At 37.8% G+C, this 17772-nt stretch overlaps 1 long non-coding RNA gene across 1 annotated transcript in view; it reads right to left on the reverse strand.

Annotated features, from left to right (window-relative positions):
- Positions 1 to 17772, reverse strand: part of LOC122458137 — a 23256-nt gene continuing 5484 nt past the window's right edge. The window contains exons 2-3 of the long non-coding RNA XR_006278018.1: positions 13443 to 13560; positions 1 to 771 (exon numbers count right to left, since the gene is read on the reverse strand). This is a non-coding gene — a long non-coding RNA (uncharacterized LOC122458137). The remainder of the gene's footprint in view (positions 772 to 13442; positions 13561 to 17772) is intronic.

A 17772-nucleotide genomic window follows, 5' to 3' on the forward strand; every position in this document is an offset into this window, starting at 1 on the left:
ACAAACATGGAGCAACTTCATGACAAACATGAAGTTGGGTGGAGGTGAGGGGGGGAAACACTGCATCAGTGTTTGCCAAAGGAAGAAGCACAAAAATGGTGAAGAAAAAATGTTTACTTGCAAACTAAGATAGTACAAAATAGAAAAAATTAACAGTAAAAAAATTAAGTTCATTATATCATCATTTGAGAGATGCAATAAAGATTTAAAAGATACTACAAGCTACTACAATGTTTGAGGCACAATCCTTAGATAGAGGCTTGAACAATGACAACCAGTGCTGTTTAACTTAGTCACATTTGCCAACTGTATAAAACAGGATTGCAGTCTGGCTGCATTTAAAAGTGTATCCTGGGTCCAATAGAATTGGTTAAGAATCTTATTTTAGAGAAAATGTAATGGCACTGAACAGGAGGCAAGCTTAACATTTAGTCCAAGTGAGGTCCCAGTACTCTTCGATGATGTTCACTAGGAGTTCTGTCAGATAGTGAGTTGAACCATCTGTAGCAGTTTCCTAACAGATGTGGAAAATTCCCATACTGAGTCACACCATCTTCTAAGGGAGAGATCTGTGGAGGGCTCCATCGACAACATTCCGAATAAAGGATAGGATATTTAGCCATCAGGAACTCAAATGTAGCAATTCTTCTTTGTAAATAATAAATCAGCTTTTTTTGCCAGAAGGCCTTCTATACACAAAATTCCCATTGACCTCATAATGAGTGCTATGCATGGAATGACTAAAGAATCAGAGAATCTTTTCTTTTCAGTCTAGTTCAAGCAGAATGAAATACAAAAAGTGAACAAACAGCACACATAGTGAAAAGCACACTGGGTGTCTGAAATGCCTTCACAATTAATATAATCTAATTTGCTTTCAGTAACAGATAAAGATTTTTCTTCCATATAACTTTTAGCTCAACTATCCTTTTAAATAATATGCCTGTGAGTTTGCACCAGTTGATGTAAACCCTCAACAAAAATCATTGTTTTTTTTAATTCAATGGCATTAGATATAACAATGTATTTTCACACTAGTGCAGTCACACACATTAGACTGCCAGTAAGATTGTGACAGTTCTGCTTGCAGATGTCACGAACATTAGATCTATCTTCACAAAACACTATTGCAAGTGTGTTCATCTGGGGTATCCTTATTCACAATAGGTGACCTTCATGGGAACATGTAACATTTAAAAAGAAAAGTTCTTCTTTATAACCTTCAGTGTGCTTTTAGTTATAAATTACTTGTAGAGTATTAGTAATAATAATTGAATTTAGCAGTAAGTAATAGAGTTATAAACAGGTCCCACTATTTAATGAAAGAAATGCCTCAGTCTCGAATTTTATTTATTAGTATCCAAGAACCTTCCACACCCCCACTAAGATCAGTTATTCCTTAATTAAACTAGAAAAAATGGCCAATGATTCTTTATTAAAAAAATACTAAGTATATTTTCAATTTCCCTGCAAATTTTACTTCTTTCTATTCACTTACATGAATATGATGATTTGAACACAAATGTTTGATGTACATAAGAAATTAGCTGAATTTTATCTTATATGCTTTTATCTTATATACAATGAATCAAAAAAATAGCCATTGAAGAGTTTTACACTTTATTAGCCACGTTATAGCTCTCCTTCTTAGTGTTCATAAGTGAATCAATAACAGAGATAGCATAGGTACACTCAGAAAAGAAATACTCTCAACTGAATTTTTTTGAAAAAAAACACAATATTAAAATATACCACATTTTTAAGAAATGTAGCATTTATGATCAAATGCTACAGTAGTTACATATCCAGAATAGATAGCTAGTGATGTCCACAAATAAGAAACCAGAGACTAAAGACTGGCAAACGGTCTAATGCATGATGCAATCTCTCCATCAATAATGGCAAGAAGGTTTCAAATAAACAATCCCCAATTGGAAAATGATGGCAGCTGCTTGATTTTATTTTTTTTCAGTCACAATGCAGTGATAACTGACAAATAAAATTTAATGTCACATTATCATGATGCACATAAAAATATACTATACACTTACATAAATGACAAGTCTGAGACACTATCTGTATATCATCTTTCACCACTAGCTGGCACCATAGCTTTAAAAATGTGGTGATGTAGCCCATTGTATATTTTACTAATTAACCACCCAGCCACATAATTTTCAACAGAAAACAATTATTCAAAGCAAATGAGAAATATTTGGGGTCATAAACTAAAATGAGTCTGAAGGTAGTATTCTCCATGATCACTAAGTCATTTGCTGAAAAAATAAATGTATAAAGTTAATGGACTCTGAGTTCATTCATTTTTATTAAACAGAAATAAATGGTTCTGTGCATAGACGTAAGGGTCTGATTTGCCCCCCGCCCCCAGATGAGAAAGTGTACAGGTCACCATGTTGGGTTATGAGGGGTATAAACCCAAATCAATTGCCACTTTACCAGACTTTCCAGTCCCAAATAACCTCAAAGGGCACATCAGGTTCACTCCTAAGGAACCTTCTTTACTGGACCTGCTAATAAAACTCACACAATAGATCTCTTTTGCTGATTTCCCTTTCCTAATAACTGCCTGTACATGATGCCCCAAGAATCTAGGTTTCTGCTCTGGGATTGGAATAGCCCTGACACTGCTAAAATCTGCATTGCTGAGCTCTGTTCTGACTCTTTCAGAATGCCTTTAGAAGAGATGGCAAGGAAATACATGGGAGCCATCACATATTGTCCATTAGCTTTATACTTGTGTACGTGAAAAAGAAAACTAAATAAAAATGTATGTGTAATACAGATATCAGTACCCTGGGACTAACTTAGCAGAAGTAAAGCAAATCTGGAGCCTGAACGTGTCCTCCTGTGTGAAAAGCCCCAAGAAGGTTTAACACTGTGAGGAAATCGTTACTAAGAATAATCCAGTTTCCCACATCCACACAACAGAAAAGCCACTATGAAACATGGGGCATGCACAGAGGACTTGTGCAATTACAATGGCTCTTCTGTCCCCCAGTGATTTACCTTTGAGCCCTAGCAGCACAGCTTCATTGGAGCCAGGCCCCTCTGGCCATGATGGCTCCAGGGCGGGATTATCAGGAAAGTTTGTGCAACATATGGCTGTGCTGCTGTACTCACTTTTTCAGCTATCTTCCACAGAGCCAGAGAGAGACTGTTTTGCACTTTGACTAGCAATGTCATCCACATTACAGATTCTGTGTAATATCTAGCCAATACCCCTTTTTCCCCATAACGGTTGAACAGGTCTCCTCTCTCTCCCCACGGAAAAGCTCACCTCACTGAGACAACAGGAAATCCCAAATGCACAATGTATTTGTGGGAGGGGTGATATTCAGTGAGATAGAAGGTAGCAGTTTAATCCCCACTCTGAGAAAGTACACCTCTTACATGATTTTTTTGTCCTAAACCATTTTCTGGATGTGAGGAATATAACTCTTAAAATAGTCTGTATACAGCACTACAAGATACTCCCTGTTCCCAATACCCTTGAAATCAATGGGGCCATTACAGAGTACAGCACTACTCCATGTTGGTAAGGGTATCAGAATCTAGCCGTAAGACAGCACCACAGCACCTTGCTTCTCTCCCAGAGCAAAAAGAGGAGCAAAAACAGCAGTTGCATTAAGCACTTCTGTCACTGAAGAGGTTACACACAGGCACAGAATTTATCTGTGCTACTGGAGTGAGCATGAGCTTCATAAAGTCTATAGTCTTGACTGAGATCACCATTTCTGCTAGGTTATGCATTTGGAAGGATATATATGGCAGAACTGGAGGTTATTGAATAAAATGTCAGCAACTATTAAAATTGGTGCCACATTTTTTCCTTCTTCTAATTAAAGAAGGAACTGTTGCTTTTCAGAAAAAATCCTGAAGAGTAATAAGAGGAACACTGCCAAAACATATTTTCTTTCGCCGTTTTAAATCTCTCTAAGGTCGTTCCACTTGCATTCTTGGCCAATGTGACAGTTTTTTCTAAGCAGATTTCAATCCTGCATTGGCCAGGATTGTGAATGCGAACACTTTGTTGTCTAATTTCTTTTAAAAACAGAAGAGCACAAAGAAACAGCAATGGCCACCTCTCTGTTAGGAAAAAAAAGATTGTGTGGGGGTGAGGGCACATATCTTTTCACAAGATGTTTAATATCAACATTTCTTAAATACATCTGGGGTTTTCAAATGCCTAAATGTTGTTTGTTACAGGTTATCCTGGCACTGTGTTGTTTCTGCAACTAAAGTTAATACAACAGATTTTGAGACTGAGCTTTGTCTAACAAAACCCTGTCAATAAACAGTAAATTACAAACCCTTTCTAGGATGCTACAGTTGCCATTTGTTGCTATATGTTCTGTCATGGCATCAACACATCATAATGTCACAACAGAGCATGCTGGTGTTGCACTGTCCTGAAGTTATTTTGGGTTACTTTGATGGTCCTGCACATGCTCAGTAGAACAGTCCCATGTAACCGAGGCAATTCCATAAAATTCAGGACAGATGGCAATGTGAGACAAAGGGTCATAAATTGGAGAAACACTAGTTATAGTGATTGCAGTAGAGATGCTTGTAATGGTTGCAGTACGATAAAGAAGTGCTAGAATTAATCCACTGCTATCTGTCTTTATTTTGCTAACCCATTTGAGTGGAAGCCACAGCACTGAGACTACATTAATCAAAATTTGGAATGACCTGCTTTTCATTGCAAACTGCAGTTATCTTTCTTTACTGATTGGCCTTGACCTGTCAGCTGCATTTGGAACTGCTGACCCCGGGGATCTTTAGAAGAGCCTTGAGTACTATGTTGGGTTGTCTGACTCCATTCTTGCTTGGTTTAATTCATATTCTTCTCATCGTACCCATTTTATTTCCAATAGAAATTGCTCATTTAATTGCACTGTAAGTTTTATGAGGTATGCCCCAGGCTGCGTTCTTTATGCCAAGCTTCTCAGTATTTATATGGAGAGCGGTTGGGAAGGGGGAGGGGAAGGTACTTACAAAGCAAAATCAGGTTTCACAAAACTGACAATTTTCACCTCTTTATTTTGTGGAAAAAGCAATTCTCTGCAGTAAAACACAGTTTCTATGTCACAAGGATAGACTTACTTGTCAAATGTACACTTTTTTATTTAGTGAACTTCAATGTATATTTTTTTCCTCATAGATTCAGGAGCCCTTTTCTTAGTGCTGATGCATATTAAGACTAGAGATGGACCCAAAGCACATCTTTGCATCTAACCACTCCTGAAGTTTGTGGGGATGGGGTTGATAATATGAACCCAAATCTTAATTTTGTAGTTCAGTTTCAAGACATTGATATTAGTGCTGCTGTATAAACTCCTCCTTTTAGCTCTGCCAAAACAACTCTGATTTGACCTCCTGATGTTTCAAATCCCAGGCATCAATAAACATGCTAACTACTTGGTGTATTTGTGATGTTTGCTAAAATATAACAGGGATTAAAACTGAGACTACAAAACTATTTCACCTAATCAGTTCATCTGGATCTGATTTCCAGTTTCCAGAAAGGCATCCAAATATTATGTGTCGTAAACAGACTCTTATCAGAGCAGTCCATAAGCCTGCATAGGAGTGCCACTTCTTTTAATAGGGTTAGGTAGAAAGCAGATGGACTATAGCATTGCAGCCAGTATTTAGGACCATCAGATTCTCTGATCACTAGATGACTAGGGAAACAAAAGGCAACCAAAGTATAAGGTATGGGTACTAAAAAAAGGATACTATGTACATTCTGATTTTCTTTGCATACTTTGTATTTATAGTATATTTCAAAATGCAGACCTGGGCCTCTGGCTCATATATTTTACTTTATAATAGAACTAATTAATTCTACTAACAATCTCACAATCTCTCCTGCAAAATTTAAAGTAGCATTACCTTTCAGGAGTTCTGGGAGAGGGGATACATTTCTTTTAATGATAGAGAAGAACAGGACCAACTTGGGCCCTGCTTCTCCAATTTGTTCTGCTCGGGTGGACTGCTGCACCCACACATAGCCCCATTGTCTTCAGTGCGGCTCCATGCATAGCCCCATTATCTTCAGTGGGGCTCCATGCAAGTGTAAGTGTCTCTCATACAGATGCAATTGCAGGATTAGGGCCTCAGAAAGCAGAATACTGACACTGTATTACTTAGAAATAAAACAGATTTTTCTTGTGAGTATTGTTTATTTTTAACATGTAAGTAAGTTTGTTTTGTGCAGTGCAAGTCATCACATTTAAAAAAAGATGGAGAGGGTTCAGAGGTGAAAAATTAAAATTAAAAAGGTATGAAAATAAAATTTATGAAGAAAAGTTTTGAGAACTGAGTAAAAAAAGAGACGAAGAGTGATAGGAGACATGACAACCATTTATAAATAAAGGAATATTATAAAAAGAACATTATATAAAAGGACTATACTGGTTTCACTTATCAATACAAACAAAGCAATGGACAGTAATTAGTGAAGGACCAGAATGCAAACCTTGAATCCAAATAACTCCAAACGTCAGGAAAATTCAAATCTGAATCTGAATTTTGTGACTTGGGCCTACATCTAGTAGAACAGGGTTAAATGCAGCAGGAAAATTTTAGACTATTATGTAAACACAACTTGACAAAATGCAGAAATGACTGAGATTCTGTGTTATGTAGCCCAGTTTTACACTCAATTGACTTAGGTGGAGTTATTCCCAGTTCCTCCATATATAAGTATGATCAAAGATAGCCCAAGGGAGTCTGAGGCTATGTCCACACTAGAGAGCTTACAACGGCACAGCTGTACCAATCCAGCTGCGCCACTTTAAGATCTTTAATGTAGTCACTCTATGCTCATGGGAGAGAGCTCTTCTGTCAACATAATTAAATCTTTATAAATTAAACCAACAAGTGGCGGTAGCTATTTCAGTGGGAGAAGCTTGCCGCCGACATAGCGCTGTGCACACTATCACTTCTGCCAGCATAATTTATGTTGCTCGGGGGGGGCGTGCTTTTTTCACATCCCTGAGCAACGTAAGTTTTGCAGACAAAAATGGTAGAGTAGACATGGCCTCCACAGTCCGTATCCACCCACCACTTGTACGAAAAAGATTTTTTTTTCTTTCTGTATCTTCCACCGCACAATTCTCCAACAACTTTTTTAATATATCAACAAAAACAAAAATATTTTCTCCTACTAATCTGCGGTGCTTGGCTCAATAGCAAAAGTAGGAGAACTTGAGAATCAGAAATAAGGGCATTCTTACTCATTAATAGCTGATTTTTCTTCTTCAGATCACTCACATTGACCTTCTTTTCAGACCAAAGTCTCCCTGTTGAACAATAACTGCCAGGGCAATACTCTGATTGAGACCACATGTCGTAACAAGCTGTACTTTGGCTTTAACTTTCAGCTCTACCTCTCAGTAGCACACACATTACAGCACCTTAAAAAATAAACCAGGGAATACTGTTTTTCATTTATGGTAAACTTAGTAATCTGCCTGTAGCTGTATGTGACACTCTTAGGCAAAAAAAAAAAAAAAGATTCTTCCCCCCTCCCCCTCAGTACTATAAAAAGCACACAGATATAATCTCTCAGATTCATTATATGTGTGTAGATTTTTCTCAAAAGTGATAGGAAACATATCAAATCTGTGTTCTCAAAACGTTTAGCTGTGACACTTGGAGTATCTTCCCAGACTTAAGAAAAGCTCTTTGTGGCTTGAAAGCTTGTCCCTTTCACCAACCGAAGTTGGTCCAATAAAAGATATTAACTAACCCACCTTGTTTCTCACACCATGTTTATTCTGGAGAATACCCATTTACAAAACAGTTCCCCCACCTGACCTCCATCCCCAGTTAAAAACACATCCCTGTTTTGCAGCACAGATGGGAACAAACTATGATATATCCATGTTCCCAAACCATGCTACAGTCTGTAACTTTGAAGGGTTGTAGCACAATTTAGAAATTGTAACAAGGTAGCAGGATCTACAATCCTACACAGGTATTTAGGGCTCCTAAACAAACCCAGGGTGCAAGCACTACGTTCTGGTCAGAGGGATGTAGGAACAGGAACAGGGAAGTCCTGCAGGAACAGTTAGATTTGGGGAGAAAATTTAGGCTTGAGGTTTATGTTCAATTATTTAAATACCAATAAAGCAGAACCCCAAGAAGGGAGTGAATTTGGTTTTTCTAGACAGTGTAGACATTATCTGGCTTAAAACATGGTCCAGTCCCCTCAGTACCATACAACAAAACTGTGTTTTAACCACGTTTTAGTGTAGATGGGAGTTTAGTTACTAAGTAATGGTATCTATATACTGTGTCTTCAGTCCTGAATCCCACCCTAGTGTCTTTGCATTACTCCAGCATAGCCATGTCTTATGTCACCCTCCAGACAGCCCCAGCTTGGGGGGCATGCTAGAGGCCTTCCTCTGAGAAGGAGGCATGGCTCGAGTGCTCACACTACCCTCCAGCAGCCCTCAGTTAATGAATAGCCTCCTGGGGGCAGAGACAGCCAAACACAGCTGCACCCATGTAGCTCGATAGTGAAGACAAGCCCTTAGGCTCTGTTCACACTAGCACACCAAATGCAGCAGCTAGAGGTGGTCAAAAATGATAAAGAGTGTTTTTGCAAAAAATTAAAAATCCAGGGGTTCATAAATTTATTCAAAATGTTTTGACTGGAACATTGTCAGTTCAGAGTTTTTTCTCTTCTGTCTTTCCCTTTTTTCCTTTTTACTACTTTCCCCTTTTGACACTGAAAAAAAGAGTAGAAGGGAATGGGAAAAAAAGGAAAAATTGAAATGCAAAAATATGAGAACCAACTTCTTTTGGTTTTGGAGTTCATAAAAAATTTAAATTTAAAAAAATTAAAACGTCACACAAATTTCTGTTTTAAAAAAGACTTTTTACAACACTTTTTAAATCAAAAAATTTCTACCATCTCTTGCCACAGCAGTATTTGAAAATTCACAACAAGCACTGTTCCAGTTATTGATAACTGACTGCTTGTAACTAGCAAACATTAATGCCCCAGTGCAGAAAGGGATTAAAAAAAAACAATACACAAATGTAAGCACATATATATTTGTTAAAACCATGATGCAATCCATAGGTTAAAGTAGAAATTGTTGACAAAGGGTCACTGAACCAAACAAAAGGGTAAAAAGAGAGCTGGCAGCAGGCGAGTAGCTAGTGATATTGCCAAGTGTAAGAATCAACCACAATTGGCTAACAGTAATAGCTCTCTCCTCTCTCTCCTGAGTCCCGCTATTAACCACTATACACACTACAGTCATGGTCAGGAATGGCTGAATTTGTGCTTCCCACTGGTCAGCTCGAAATATTACATCAGGGCAATTGTTAAAGAGTTCCTTTCTTCTGTCCAAGTGGCCTGAGAATGGCTTCATTCACCAGGGAAGCAGAGGACAATCTTTAGCCAGGAAGAACCCTCCTAGCATAATGGGAGCAATCTCTGTACCATTAATGGCCATAGTCACCTGGAGGCAGCTTCCTTTATTCATAAAGTCAAACAGCGCCGAGTTCCAAAAGATCCTAGCATCATGGGACCTTTGCAGACTACCATTTATGTTTATGCACCTTTGACGGTGCTCAATCAGGCATTAGAGCACCAGGAAGAAATACTCCTTTCTATTTATAAACTCTTGAGCCCTGGTGAGAGGGGCAAACAATAGGCACCTGGGTCCCATCAGTTGCTCGCAATACAGTTTGGGAACTCTATGTGTGCAAAACCATTGATCATCTCCTGAGTCTTACAAGGTTTATAACTTGGTGCACTATCTTAATGCACAGCATCACACACCTGTATGACAATGCCCCTAACAGTTGATCTCCCTATGCCAAATTGGTCTACAGATTCAGGCATCTGAGGCTCACTCTACAGCATTAAAAACAGCAGTATAAACATTGCGGTTCGGGCTGGAGCTCAGACTCTGAAGTACTTTACACACCAACTAGTATCCGTCAACTCAGAATGAACTAAATCCCCCCCGTGTAGACAAGGCCTCGGTTCGTGTAAGTTGATACAACTCCATCAAGGTCTCAGGAGCTTACATCAGCTGAGGATTTGATCCTATGACTTTTAAAGACTTTATCCAGGATTTTTTTATGTTTTGAGGACATTGTTAAAAAACAGTTAGATTCCACCAACACTACAAAATCATCAAAGTGTTTCAATCACATTGGGGACAAGAGTATTGTAACCAGTTCTCTTGACATATAGTAAGTGTAGGTTAGAGGGACACCATATTGAGTGTGATTGTGTGACGCATGGCCAGAAAGAGTTAAACATCCTGCAAATTAAACAACCCTTAAAAACATGTGGGTAGATAATGTTTGTGTTTTTGTGTAAATACATATATATGGATGGGGGTGGACAATGTAATCAACAGTCCTTGTCTATGCTGTAGTCTGATAATTCAATCAAAAGAAAATACTAGCATTTAAATGAATTGTAAATACAGGATCTCTCTGTACTCATCTCTCTTTTAAATGTATAGCAAGTCATCTGTGAAAGGTGGAGGAACAAGCAAATTGCCTTATGTTAATTCATATAGCTAAGTACTGGTGATGGACCTCCTTCAAAGTCATGCTAATTACCTTTTGCTCCCGGAAGAACTCCAACTTGTCAAAAAGGACATGAAATTGTATAAAAGATCCTTGGGTCCTGATCCTGTTCATCTCAGATCCGCTTAAGGCTTCATACAGGGGAAGCTTAGGCCATAAGGACTGAGATCCCAGTCCTAAACTGGAACACCCTACAATGACATTGAACTATAACCTATGAACTATTTCTGAAATAACTCTTTGCAACTACAAAGATCACCATCTCTGCTATAAATCTGAATCTTAAGAACTGAACTCCTGTCTGTATGTATATTGATCTTTTAACCATAATCTCTCTCTTTTGTTTCGTAATAAATTTTAGTTTAGTTAATAAGAATTGGCTGTATGCGTGTTTTTGAGTAAGATCTGGAATAGTCAATAACCTGGGAGGTAATGTGTCCAATCCTTTGGGATTGGTAGAACCTTTTCTTTTATATGATGAAATAAGATTTTCAGAAATCTTCATCATATTTGACATGGGTACCTGGATGGAGACCTGAGGCTGGATCACTTTAAGGAAACTGTGTTGTTTGAACTTCTGAGTAACCAGTAAGGTATAAAAGAAGCTGTTTTATGCTGTCTTGATAAATCTAAGTATTGGAATATCCAACAGCTTTTTGGGGATTGTCTGCCTCATTCTTTGCAGTTCACCCTAATTGAGTGATCACAGCTGACTCCCACTGGGACCCTGGTCACAGGTTGCAAACCACATTTCATCTGTGTTTGAGCATCAGTGTTTTTGCAAGCATTGATACAAGCTCTGGTGTGGGCAAAGCCTTACATTATGAAAACTTATAGATAGTTCAACTTTTCAACAGGACCCAGAAGAGATCAAATGGGTATTTCACAAAAAGCCACATTCGTCTGCTTCTTCTATCTAATCCTGCTAAGAACTGTTTACTTGAAATAGTTTTCTCATTAAAAAAAAGACAACATTTCCAATGTGAATGCTGTTTCAGTTATGTGAAATCACTTGTTAAAAAATTAATTACTGTCTCAAAATATTATTCCATTTTTATGTATTATACAGTTGACATTATCTTAGATTTTTGTTTGTGTAAACTGCTTACATTACTATCTTTCTTATTAATATATGGAAAATGATTAATTATATGGTCAACGAAACCAGGAGAACTCAAATCACCTGTGTCCTGAAGGCATGAAATGTCATCAGGTTATATATTGCCATAAATATTTCTAGTATATTCAGCAGTTTCCAACTGTGCCTATTGCAATGTGACCTAAAGTATTTGGTAAGCAGGTGTACACTGTCATTACTGTGGTGAAATCTGAACATATTAGTGCCACTCAAATGGTTTTATCTTTTAATATGATTTGCTGTCTCAGAAAATATGTCCCTGTATTTCAGGCGTTTAAAAGTAAATTTGGCCCTAGAAATTAGCTGCTGCTGTTGTTCACTAACACCTACACAGACATATTGTTTTAGGTTAAATCCTCCCAGTTGATTTTACGCATATATCTCAAATAAGCAATTAAACAGCTACAATGTGTTAATGGGGCTCTGCGTTCTCTATGGTTTTATGCTAGATGCACAGCTTTCACTTTGGAGCTGCAGGTGTAGTCCAGAAAAAAATTTAAGGAGAGAGGTACTTAGAAGAAAACATGTGGAAGTCAACTTTGGTCCTGACACAATCTTAAATTAAGACCATTTCATATAAAAGGGGAAAATGTGTTTGTATTTAGAACTATTTATTCCTAAATAAATATGTTCTTCCGGTTTATAGGGAGAAATGAATGATATACAGCTGCTTACTCAAAAGTGGGATCACTAGACAGATGTCGTATTTTTCTAAGATATGTCTTAAGGTGAAAGTCTCATTGCAAACATTAGTATAAAATGTGGATGTGAGACACTCCCCTGGAGGAATCAACAAATTCATTTTGGCACCTTGTGATAGACACATCTCTATTTACATATGTTTTGTGCTATATATAAAAAGAAACTGTACCCATGTTCCTCAGATAAGTACTCTGAAAGTGTCAAAAGACAAGAAGTTTCCCTCAGCAAGAATAGACAAGGAAAAATCAATTTGAGATCACCTTTTAAAAATTTCAGACTTTTTTAAAATGAAGCACAATTTGTGAACAGAACATGGAAAACAAAAAGACAAGGCACGCTACAATCAGAAAATAAGATCCTAGCTACTGGGAACAGTAAACATAACTGGGAGAATAAGTGCAGAGTAGGAATTGCTTATTTGAACATAATATGATATTTTTTAAAAACCCTGGGATAATCCTTCATGAAACAATTTTTAGGGAGCTATTGTTTATGCTGGAAGAGTAGTCACAACTGTGCTTTATATAATGTAGTCAGAGTCAGGAGAGTGTGTAAATTCAGATTAGAAAATAAAAGTGAGAGTTTTCCATGTTTAGCAGTGAGGGGAAAAAGCATTTTGAATCAATCCCACACATTTTAATCCAGTCCCAGATGGAAGGCTAACTATTGGTTGAATGCTGACCATGTGTTTGAGCTGTACAGATCTGAAAACCCTCCCAAGCCAGATCTGCATTACAGTCAGTGGAGGAACAAGATTTATTTCCTCTACCCTCTACCCATATGCACAGATATGTAGACAATCAGGAAATTCCCTTGCAGATCTCCCCAAGTAATACACTATAGCCTGTAATGTTTAGTATTTACCTAATAATACAATTATTTCTAATTAATGTCTTCCAAGGTGTTAATCATTCATGGGGAATTAATAATCACCTAAAATATTAAGGCTTATTCATAAAATAAAATATTACTCTGAACACTTTGATTTAAGGAGCAGAAAATGTCTTACCTGTATTGCCGTAAAGCTCATGTCCTGGGTTTGTTTTCACCTTTGGTAATATTACTTCTGTGAATTTCTCTTTCCCATTCATGGATCATTTGCTTGATATCTTAGGATCTTTTCTTTACTGTGGAGAGGACCCACATTAGTTAGATCTGTATCAAAAAATCTTATATTTATTCTTTGCCTCTTTCCATATTGTGATTATTTCTTTATATATATATTTGAGAAGGGCTGGATCTAAGTGCATTCATTAGTATTACCTTCAACACGTTAGCCTGCATCTTAACAGGGTTTTCAGTAGTGGTAAGCTAACTCAATTGAGCTAACAAGATTGAAAAACACACCTTTTTCTCCTGACAAAACACACCCAATCTCTTTGTCCTTGTTCAGGCTACCGGCCTGGTCTATACCACAGAGTTAGGTTGCCATAAGGCAGCTTATGTTGACTTAACTCTGTAAGTGTCTAACTAAAATGTAGTTTCCCACCGATGTAAATCTACCACTACATTGACTTAATAACTCCACCTCCGCGAGAGGCATAGCGCTTAGATCAATGCAGTTAGGTTGACACAGTGTCAGTGTAGACACTACATTGCTTACATTGACTGTTGCTGCATTCCAGAAGCCATCCCACAATGCCCCACACTGACAATTAAATTGGTGCAAGCACTCCTGGTTAGCTACATGCCAGCAACACCAGAAGCGTAGTGTGGACATGCAAAAGCAATGTAATTACTGTGGTGGCTGTACATCAACATAAGTTAGGCTGATTTAATTTTGTACTGTAGCCTTGCACTAAGATTTAAAGGTGATGTGTTAGCTGACATTAACATGTTTGAAAAGCATACACAAAGCACACTGCCTCAAGCTTTGCCCATTATCATTAAGCTGGTCAAGTTTGTTGACCATCAACCATCAACCTCAGCCTGGACCAGTCCACACAAGAGATCCACTTCCTGGACACTACGGTGTTAATAAGCAATGGTCACATAAACACCGCCCTATACCGGAAACCTACTGACCGCTATGCCTACCTACATGCCTCCAGCTTTCATCCAGACCACACCACATGATCCATTGTCTACAGCCAAGGTCTTCTATACAACCGCATTTGCTCCAACCCCTCAGACAGAGACAAACACCTACAAGATCTCTATCAAGCATTCTTACAACAATACCCACCTAATGAAGTGAAGAAACAGATTGACAGAGCCAGAAGAGTACCCAGAAGTTACCTACTACAGGACAGGCCGAACAAAGAAAATAACAGAACACCACTAGCCATCACCTTCAGCCCCCAACTAAAATCTCTCCAATGCATCATCAAAGATCTACAACCTATCCTGAAGGATGACCCATCACTCTCACAGATCTTCGGAGACAGGCCAGTCCTTGCTTACAGAGAGACCCCCAACCTGAAGCAAATACTCACCAGCAACCACACACAACACAACAGAACCACTAACCCAGGAACCTATCCTTGCAACAAAGCCCGTTGCCAACTCTGTCCACATATCTATCTATTCAGGGGATACCATCATAGGGCCTAATCACATCAACCACACTATCAGAGGCTCATTCACCTGCACATCTACCAATGTGATATATGCCATCATGTGCCAGCAATGCCCCTCTGCCATGTACATTGGTCAAAGTGGACAGTCTCTACGTAAAAGAATAAATGGACACAAATCAGACGTCAAGAATTATAACATTCAAAAACCAGTCGGAGAACACTTCAATCTCTTTGGTCACTCGATTAAGACCTAAAAGTGGCAATTCTGCAGCAAAAAAACTTCAATAACAGACTCCAAAGAGAGACTGCTGAATTGGAATTAATTTGCAAAGTGGATACAATTAACTTTGGCTTGAATAAAGACTGGGAGTGGATGGTCATTACACAAAATAAAACTAATTCCCCATGTTTATTCCCCCCCACCCCCACTGTTCCTCAGATGTTCTTGTCAACTGCTGGAAATGGCCCACCTTGATTATCACTACAAAAGGTTCCCCCCCACCCCACCCCGCTCTGCTGCTGGTAATAGCTCACCTTACCTGATCACTCTCCTTACAGTATGTATGGTAACACCCATTGTTTCATGTTCTCTATGTATATAAATCTCCCCACTGTATTTTCCACTGAATGCATCTGATGAAATGAGCTGTAGCTCACGAAAGCTTATGCTCAAATACATTTGTTAGTCTCGAAGGTGCCACAAGTACTCCTTTTCTTTTTGCGGATACAGACTAATACTGCTGCTACTATTAAAGTCTAGGGTAACTCCACCAGTTTAGCATTTTTAAACACATACACTGCCTTGCCTACATTAGATTTTTTTCAAATGTGTTTGCTAACACATTCTAACATTATCTCTTTAAATCCTAGCCTGGGAAATGGGTTAACTGGTAATATTAGGTCCTTTATTCTCTGAGCCAGCCTATCCTGTGATCCAGCCACTTGAATGCAACTTTGTTCACAATCACACATTACTCTGGCACCTCAGGAAGCTGCCTTTGCCTGATTTTTGGAGGTCTTATTCATTATTTGGTAAATCTGAATAGGCCTTGGAAAAACATGCCTGGTAAGCAATTTCTCCCTCATTTTTTGTCAGAGGGGCTCTCTTTTATTCAAGAAAACCATTTGTTCAATAATACAATTTAAAAAGAGAAAAATGCCATCAAAACAGTCTGAAAGGAAAAAAGGGAATAAGATTGAGCTAAAACCACAAAACCTAAACCATAAATACATTCAGATTTGATTAGTATTTAGCAAGTTAAAGAGATTTAAATTGTCTACAAAATTGTATCCAGTTCACAGTAATCCAAGATGTAGGTTATTTTTCCATATGGTAAAGGCTAATTGCAGAGTGTGTGTGCATGCAAAATCTGTACAAAATATAAACACTTTTTTATACAGTATGCTGCTTGTAGAAAAAAATCTCTCCCCTGACCCTGAATGAAAACCAAATATACAGCATCTCCAAGGGAAAAAAGCCGTTTAAAAGTATTTTTAGTTGAGCTACCTGCTGACTATTTAATATTCTTTTTTCACTGTTATAGCCCCATGAGAGTCACAGCAAACAGATGTGCCTCTTTGGGGGACAGGAGTCATACAATGTAAGTCTAAGACAGTAGACAGAATAGAGCAGTCATAATTTCGGGGGAAAAGGTGTTTGGAGTTATTTGTTGGGTTCCTTTTGTTATTGTGTGCATGTATATACATTATATACACAGAGAGAGAGACTTTTTAATAGAATAGATAAAAACTTATTTAAACCAAACAATGTTAAAAACAATACATTTATAGCTTGTTCAGATTTTTCATTCTGACACCTATTGTCATTTTGGCTTTAGGCATTTTAACATTAATTGAGTGAAGTGAATGTTTGCAGTCTACATTGGATAAAAATGAATATAATTATGACTAACAAAATGTAAATACATTTACATACTGTGTATGTTCCTGTGTTTGCTCAGTAAAAGTTGGGTAATAAAATCAAATATAGAGGTCAAAATGATGGGTCCTAAATAAAGAAATTTCAAATTATATGTAATAGTTCAAGCTTCTGCAGTAGCATCCATATTTAAATATACAATATTCTTATAAATCCAGAGAAAGTATTGCATACTGAGCAGCCAACTGCCTTGCAAACTCATCTGGACTTTTGTGAACAATACAGCACTTTTTAAACCACATGCTTTTTAAAAGTACAAACTACTGTCCATCAGATTTGTCATTGTGAAGGGGAGCCTGAATATCGGCAAAAGCAGCTGGAAAAAAAGGAGGACATATCTTAGTTGCCTCCACTGGTAGCTGCTGCTACCTAATATGACACATAATAGGGAAAGAGGAAAGTAGAGCCACCAGCAGAATGGATAAAAATAACTACATTACATTTCCATGTAAATAAATGTTGTGTGATCACAAATGGAAAGGGATATGTCCAGGAGATATGATTAATCAGTTTGAGAATCTCTAGGGCCTGCTATCTAGCTAACAAAAATTGTATAAACTCCTGTAACTCACTGGCAAAATCAGTAAATTATATTCTGTAGTTCCTTAGTTATTCAGAATGGCCCATTATCATTTTTTGTTTATACCATTATATCCCAGTTTTACAAGAGGAAGATTGTCCTGAATCTCTGTTATTTCATCTAAACTGATGCTTAGTCCTACATCCAGTTCTGGTAAACTAATGTGAACCTGTGTAATGTGAAATCATCAGCCACAATTCACCATTGCCCTGCACTCTATGTAGTTCTTGACCAATGCAAAGTGAATTTAAAATGCGTGTAAAATGCTACCATTCTAAGTCAGTAGCATTTTACTACCACT

The sequence above is a fragment of the Dermochelys coriacea genome, chromosome 11, assembly GCF_009764565.3.
Source record: "Dermochelys coriacea isolate rDerCor1 chromosome 11, rDerCor1.pri.v4, whole genome shotgun sequence".
Taxonomy (NCBI): Eukaryota; Metazoa; Chordata; order Testudines; family Dermochelyidae; genus Dermochelys; species Dermochelys coriacea.